Consider the following 8,556-nt stretch of genomic DNA (forward strand, 5'->3'; position numbering starts at 1 on the left):
TAGACTGGCTGGTGAGGTTATTTAAAGGTCAACTGAGAAGGTTTTGGATTTCTTTATTTTTTGTTATTTCATGTATGAAAATATAACTTAGAAGAAGTTAGACCACTAAGATGCACATTTCTAGAATATTATAGTCTTGATTTTAGCCACATAGCATAATCTTAAAAATGCCTGATAGCAGACGAACTTTTCAGTGTCGTAGTTACATTTTCCACCGTTAGGGCAACTGATGACATAAGGGTTGTTTTTTACATTCTTGGACATGGCCAGTTAGTGAAGAAGATCTATCGGATTGGATGTCAAACTTCATATTTACAGGCAAAAGTTTCAAGGATTCATGAATAACAAATTGTCTTTATCTGTGATAAGGTACAATAAAACAGGCCTATGTAGCAAAGAGAATAGGGAAATCATTTGACTGAAGGGGGGAAAAAGCCTTGGTATATGTATGTATGTATTTGACTGAAGGGGAGAGGAAGGCTAGCAAAAGATACTCAAAGACATACCTATCTGCCATAGGTAGTGGTTACTGTGGGGGAAGAGAAACCATCAATCATATGCCTGGTACTATCACAATGGTCACTTAACCATTCCATCTCAATTCCACTGGTAACGGTACCTGCAGAAGGTGAATATCATAGGCACTTTGTAACAGCTGAAAATAAAATCATTAGGTCTATATCAGTACGAATTCCTCCCTCGTGGTCCAGGATGATTAGGCTTAACTCCTGCTGGGGTGGTGGTGGTGGTGGGGGGGGATTCCACTTGTTTGACTAAAAAAAAACAGATTTTAATTTGGTTGACTCCAATTGACAAGATGTGGTCATAGGCTTATTATGGAAGCCCCTGTCATCATGGTCATGCCCGTCACCCTGGTGGAGTGAGGTGATCATATTCATAGGCCTATAGGCCTAGCTAGCCTATGTCATGACTATCCCTAATCTACTTAGGCCTAGCCCAAAAATCGTTAGTCAAGCCTAACCATGCTTGTTATTGATTGCCAGTGACAGCATAGATAACACAGGCCTACCAATACACATGATACAGACTGATACACCTACCTCCAGGCATTGTCATTTTTCAATAGCAGTGCTCCTTTGACGCCGTTTGCTTGCCGAACCTGGGGTCTTGTCGATGACGAAAATTGTCAGTGTTACATCTTCTCTTAGAATGGGATTCATGCTAATTCCTAGTGACTCGGCAAGGCTAGGGTCCCAAGTGTACTTTTTTTTCGGAATGTTTTGAACAGAGTTTTGTTTTCGATCCAGGCTTCCATGACTCGTGCCATCTGCACTGATTGATCCAGTCCTTTTTGTGAACAGGATCTTTTGGAAAAGAAAATGAAATTTATCCACTGCAGAATCACAATTGCAATTTGCGGCGACACAATAAACCATTTTTGAACTAAATACTTGATAAAACCTTGCTAACACCTGAAATATGACAGATCATTGATCAAGTTGACAGCGCAGTATGGTATTTTATAGTACATGCATCAAAATGTATGCAGCAAGGTTGACATCACACATCACAGCCGTATGAGAACAGCCGAATATCAGCGAAGGAAAGTTCATCTGCTACCGATATTTTGATAGGCCTTTTTATCACACCGTGTAATAATAAGGATTTATTTTTGCATTATTTTATCAAAAAGTGACTAAGCCATACATCTAGCAAATATTCACCACCTCTTTGAAAACCTTCTCAGTTGACCTTTAATGTTTGTTTAAAAGAGGGTAGAGTGCCGGAGGACTGGAGGAATGCCTGTATAGTTCCACTTTACAAGGGAAAAGGGGGACAAGTGTGAGTGCAGTAGTTTCAGAGGGATCAGTTTGTTAAATGTAGTAGGGAAGGCCTATGGGAGGGTCTTGATTGAGAGGATTAGGGGAAGAACAGTGGGAGTAATTGGTGAGAAACAGTGTGGGTTTAGGACAGGTAGGGGTTGTGTGGATCAGATTTTTGTGGCAAAACAGATATATGAGAAAGCTATAGGAAAAGGTAAGGATGTTTTTTGGGTTTATATGGCTCTGGAAAAGGCTTATGACAAGGTAGACAGGAAGACACTTCGAGAGGTATTGCAGATATATGGGATAGGAGGAAAGCTTTTAAGAGCAGTCAAGAGTTTTTATGAGAGTAGTAGAGCTTGTGTTAAAATCAGAAATGGAGAGAGTGAGTGGTTCGAGGTAAAGGTGGGACTTCACCAGGGATGAGTTGTGTCGCCTTGGCTGTTTAATTTTTACATGGGTGGGGTGGTGCGTGAGGTAAATGCATGGGTACTAGGCAGGGGATTGGAGATGGTTAAATAAAATGGAGAAAAGTGGGAAATAAGCCACTTATTGTTTGCTGATGGCACTGCTTGTAGCAGGATCAGAGTAGGGATTGAGGAAGTTAGTGACAGAGTGTGGGAAGGTGTGTGAAAGAAGGAAGTTGAAGATAAATGTGGGTAAAAGTAAGGTGATGAGATGTATAAGGGGAGAGAGTGGCAGCAGGCTGGAAGTGAGTATTAAGGGAAAGAGACTGGAGGAAGTGGATAGTGTTAGATATTTGGGTGTAAATGTGGTGGGAAGGGAGGAGTGGAGGTAGAATATAGATTGAGAGAAGCAAGTAAATGCCTTGGTGGATCAAAAAGTGTAATGAGAAATAGACATTTGGGAATGGATGGTAAGAGGAGATTATATGGAGTGATTGTGCCGACAGTGCTGTATGGGGCAGAAACATGGGATATAAAAGAGGAGGAGTTTGGGATGAGGTGCCTGAGAAGTAGGATAGGGGTTACTAGGCTGGATAGAGTGAGAAACGAGGAGGTGAGGAGGAGAACAGGGCTCGAAAGAGAGTTGGGAGATAGGGTTGATGAAAGAGTATTGAGATGGTTTGGACACATGGAAAGAATGAGTGAAGAAAAAATTAGTAAAAGAGATGTGGAAGGCAGGTAGGATTGAACATGAAGGAGCGACCAAGGATAAGATGGATGGATGGGATAAAAGGGTCATTGGGAAAGATGGATTTATGAAGTTTGTGGCTATTTGCCACGCGCTGGAGCCAAAGGCCATTCAGCGCATATATATCAACCAGTTATCTATACATTAAAATACTAATATACAATCTATTTTAGTTATAAAATCATAAAAGTTATTCTATATATTTAAAATATGTAGCTGCTATTTTTCACATTCATAACAAGTAAAGTTTACTTCTCTACTCATCATTCACAACAAACATAAACTATATAATTAAATATTATAAAATAAATGCGTCTCTTTTAAAAATTTGCAAACCCTTCCTACAGGGGCATCCATTCCTAAAATACTTGTTAGCGGTTTATTGGCTAAACTGAATTTTCTTCTTTGATCAGAATAGAGAGGACATTCGGTAAGTATATGCCTCACTGTGATGTTAATATTACAATTGGAGCACTGGGGGACCTGTCTCTCTGCTCCATTAGTTAGGAGGTACTTTTGGGTTAGGTATGTGTGCCCTATATGTAGGGGTGTTAAAACTAAGCTGGACCTTCTGTCCATCCCTGTATAGGTCCAGGGGCTGACAGAAGGTCTGATTGACTTTAGTTTAAAATTGTTGTTTGTGTTGGACCATTGGTCCTGCCACCTGATCCTACAGTATGATCTAATAAAAAAAATTTAGGTCTTCGCAGGGAACCTTTAAAGAGCGGGAACCCAGAGTGGAAGTTGCCTGTTTGGCAGCTGTGTCAGCTTGCTCATTTCCACGAATTCCCACGTGTGAAGGAACCCAGCAGAACTTTATGTCAACTTGTTTTCGAGAGTGCAGGAGGACCAGCCAATTCTTCACCTCTTGGATAAGTTGATTAGAGGGTATCAATCCTTGTAGCGCTGTCAATGCACTTTGGGAATCACAATAAATAATATATGAATCCTCATTTCTGCTTGTGTTAAAAATAAGTTTTGGACAGCTATAGATAGCATAAATTTCTGCATTAAAAATTGAGAATTGATTGGGAAGGCTTTTTTTAATTATTTTTTCTTCAAGGATGATAGCACATCCAGTTCTGGTAGCCGTTTTTGACCCATCAGTGTATACAGCAATCGAGTTTTTGTGTTCAGAAATATGGGCTAAGAAGTTACTTTTAAGTTGAGCACTTGAGTTGATCTTTTTGCTTTCTTTCATTTGGCAAATGTTTATAGGTGTCCTACACCACGGAGGGTATTTTGCAAAATTGATTTCCATAACTAGAGGAATAAGGCCTACCTCTCTTGTACTATTGATTAATCTCACTTCAAGGGGCTTAGGCAAAGTAGGTTTAGTGGGTGCTCTGTCGATAGGTTGTTTTATATACTTGTAGTTTGGGTTAGAATGTGTAGTTAGTGCTCTTGACATATATCTGAGACCCTGTTCTTCCCTTCGAATGGAAAGAGGGGGAAACCAGAGTCCACATAAAGACTTTCAACAGGAGAAGTCTTAAAAGCCCCAGTACAAATACGTAGCGCCATGTTGTGTACTACATCCAGTTTTTTCAGTAGTGTCTTACATGCTGAGGCATAAACCTGAGAGCCATAATCAATCTTACTTAGGCATATGGCTTGATATAATCTTAATAGTGTAGTACGGTCAGCTCCAAAATTCATGCCACTAACAACTTTAAGAATGTTACATCGTTGTTTGACATTAACTGCTGTCTCATTTATATGGTCAGCAAAAGTTAATTTTTTGTCAAAAACAATTCCTAAATATTTAACTTTGTCTTCATATATTATAATTGAGTCTTCTAAAAATAATGTTGGGATTATTTCCCTTTTTTGTGTTCTACAAAAGTGTATACCTTTAGTTTTTTCGGTAGAGAATTTAAATCCTTTTTTATTTGCCCATTTAGTAGCAGCATTAATTTCATTCTGAATTTTGATACAGGCTTCAACTGCAGTAGATTTACTACATATGAAAACAATATCATCTGCGAATGCTTGGCCAATTACTCCGACAGGGAGTTGTTCAAGTAATCCATTAATGGCTACACTAAAGAAGGTTGGGCTGAGGACACTTCCTTGTGGAATACCTTCTTCCTGTAGATATTCTGATGATAGGGTAGACCCTATTTGCACTTTTAAATATAAATTTGATAAAAAATCTTTGGCAAAGTTAAACATATTGCCACTGATATTCCAATCTGCTAGCTGTTTTAAAATACTGGCTCTCCAGGTAGTGTCAAAAGCTTTTTCCAAATCGAAGAACACTGCAATGGTCTGATTTCGGATATAATATGGCTTGATATAATCTTAATAGTGTAGTACAGTCAGGTCCAAAATTCATGCCACTAACAACTTTAAGAATGTTACATCGTTGTTTGACATTAACTGCTGTCTCAATTATATGTTCAGCAAAAGTAAATTTTTTGTCAAAAACAATTCCTAAATATTTAACTTTGTCTTCATATATTATAATTGAGTCTTCTAAAAATAATGTTGTGATTACTTCCCTTTTTTGTGTTCTACAAAAGCGTATACCTTTAGTTTTTTTGGTAGAGAATTTAAATCCTTTATTATTTGCCCATTTAGTAGCAGCATTAATTTCATTCTGAATTTTGATACAGGCTTCAACTGCAGTAGATTTACTACATATGAAAACAATATCATCTGCGAATGCTTGGCCAATAACTCCGACAGGGAGTTGTTCAAGTAATCCATTAATGGCTACACTAAAGAAGGTTGGGCTGAGGACACTTCCTTGTGGAATACCTTCTTCCTGTAGATATTCTGATGATAGGGTAGACCCTATTTGCACTTTTAAATATAAATTTGATAAAAAATCTTTGGCAAAGTTAAACATATTGCCACTGATATTCCAATCTGCTAGCTGTTTTAAAATACTGGCTCTCCAGGTAGTGTCAAAAGCTTTGTCCAAATCGAAGAACACTGCAATGGTCTGATTTCGGATATAATATGGCTTGATATAATCTGAATAGTGCAGTACGGTCAGCTCCAAAATTCATGCCACTAACAACTTTAAGAATGTTACATCGTTGTTTGACATTAACTGCCGTCTCATTTATATGGTCAGCAAAAGTTAATTTTTTGTCAAAAAAAATCCTAAATATTTAACTTTGTCTTCAGATATTATAATTGAGTCTTCTAAAAATAATGTTGGGATTACTTCCCTTTTTTGGTTCTACAAAAGCGTATAGCTTTAGTTTTTTCGTTAGAGAATTTAAATCCTTCATTATTTGCCCATTTAGTAGCAGCATTAATTGCATTCTGAATTTTGATACAGGCTTCAACTGCAGTAGATTTACTACATATGAAAACAATATCATCTGCGAATGCTTGGCCAATTACTCCGACAGGGAGTTGTTCAAGTAATCCATTAATGGCTACACTAAAGAAGGTTGGGCTGAGGACACTTCCTTGTGGAATACCTTCTTCCTGTAGATATTCTGATGATAGGGTAGACCCTATTTGCACTTTTAAATATAAATTTGATAAAAAATCTTTGGCAAAGTTAAACATATTGCCACTGATATTCCAATCTGCTAGCTGTTTTAAAATACTGGCTCTCCAGGTAGTGTCAAAAGCTTTTTCCAAATCGAAGAACACTGCAATGGTCTGATTTCGGATTGCAAAAGCATTTTGTATCTCACGTGTGAGATATAATAGGGGATCCAAAGTACTTCTGTTTTTGCAGAAGCCATATTGCCTCTCTGATAATAAATTCTTTGATTCTAGGAGCCACACCAAACGAATATTCACCATTCGTTCATAGATCTTAAAAATACAGCTGGTAAGAGCTATAGGCCTGTAACTTTTGGGATCACTAGGGTCTTTTCCAGGTTTCAAAAATGGAACTATAACAGAGTTTTTCCACAACTTATAAGAGGTTCCTGAACACCAAAATTCATTAAAAACATCAATAAAGAATTTTTTAGACTCCCGAGGTAGATGGGAAATCATTGCATATGTGATATTATCTTCACCAGGTGCTGTTGGTGAAGATAAAGATAAGGCATGTTCAAATTCAATGATGTTAAATGGAGTGTTATATGCCTCAGCATGAGTGCAAGCAGGTGGAGTAACTACTGTTGTGTTCCTTATACTGTGGAATTCAGGGGAGTAGTGACTGGCACTTGAGATATTTGAGTAGTGCTGTGCAAATGCCTCTGCCACTTCTCTTGTATCTGATATAACAACTGAGTTGATTTTTAGAATAGGCAGGGGGGAGGGGGAAAATTTCCCTGATAGTTTGCGTATTCTCTCCCAAACTAAAATAAGTGGGGAATTATACTTTAATTCTGATATGTATCTTATGAACGTCTCTCTCCTTGCTTCTTTGAAAATTTGCTTTTGTTTAGCAAGGTTTATCTTGTATATCAACCTGTTTATCAGGATTGGACGTCTTCGATAACGTTTGTAACAGGCTCTAGTAATATTTCTGCTCAAGGCACAATTACTATTCCACCATGGTATCAGTGGACGTCGAGGTTTCCCTGTTGTTTTGGGAATTGACAGCATAGCTCCTCCAGTCATTATACTAGTTAGATATTTGTATGCAGCTGAAGGACTAGGGAAATCATTAGCTTTACGAGTGACTTTGGTGGATCTTTCATAATGTTACAAAGGATTACAAAGGCGGAGCATGCCGACAGGAGACCTTTTGATCCATATCTAGGTCGGATGAAAAAAAAATATATTAATAATAAAATAATAAATAAAAACTATAATAATGTAAATAACAAATAAAATACATAAATGAATGCATAGGTATAGTTAGAATAATAAACAAACAGGTAAATAGTAAATAATGAATTGACATAACTAATGATAAATGAAAATCAGACAGACAAATGATAAAACAAAAACAAATAATATAAGATAAATGATAATCATTACAGCATCTTACTTAGGTATTTATCTAAATGATTCTTAAAGCTTCGAACTGAACTACATTGCACTACCTGTGCAGGAAGTTTATTCCATTCATTAACTACACGGTTGGCAAAGTTGTTTCTATGTTGCCAATTTGCTTCCTTTGTCTTCCATTTGGGCAAACATGGGGAGGGTATATTTTGGACATACTTAAGATATATGGGAAAGTGGTCACTTCCATAGGGATTATCATCCACTGACCACTGATAATCTAATCTTAAAGATGATGAGCATATTGTAAGATCAATTGCAGAATTGGAGTTGTGGACTACATCAAACCTTGTGGGGGAACCATCGTTCATTAAAACTATATCATTATAGTCTAGTAGTTCTTCAATTAAAAGTCCACGATGGTCGCATCTATTTTCTCCCCATAATGTATGCTTTGCATTAAAACCCCCCATTAAAATGAAAGGTTGAGGTAGTTGGTTTAAAAGTGATTGTAAATCGTTAACTTCTAATTGCCTTGGATTACCATCTCTGTCCACTAATCGAGATTCTAAGTCAGGTTCTAGATATAGGGAGCACAAAGTGATCCATTTATTAATGAAGATTTGTGTTGCACAAGCTTGTAGTATCGTGTTTAATTGTACAGCTTTTTGTGGTAATGACTTGGTCAAAATAATACTTGTGCCACCATGAGCACATTCACCTACAGGAGGTGGAGATTTGT

This window comes from Oratosquilla oratoria, chromosome 2 (genome assembly GCF_046742065.1).
Source record: "Oratosquilla oratoria isolate Oo_2021 chromosome 2, ASM4674206v1, whole genome shotgun sequence".
In the NCBI taxonomy this organism is placed as follows: Eukaryota; Metazoa; Arthropoda; class Malacostraca; order Stomatopoda; family Squillidae; genus Oratosquilla; species Oratosquilla oratoria.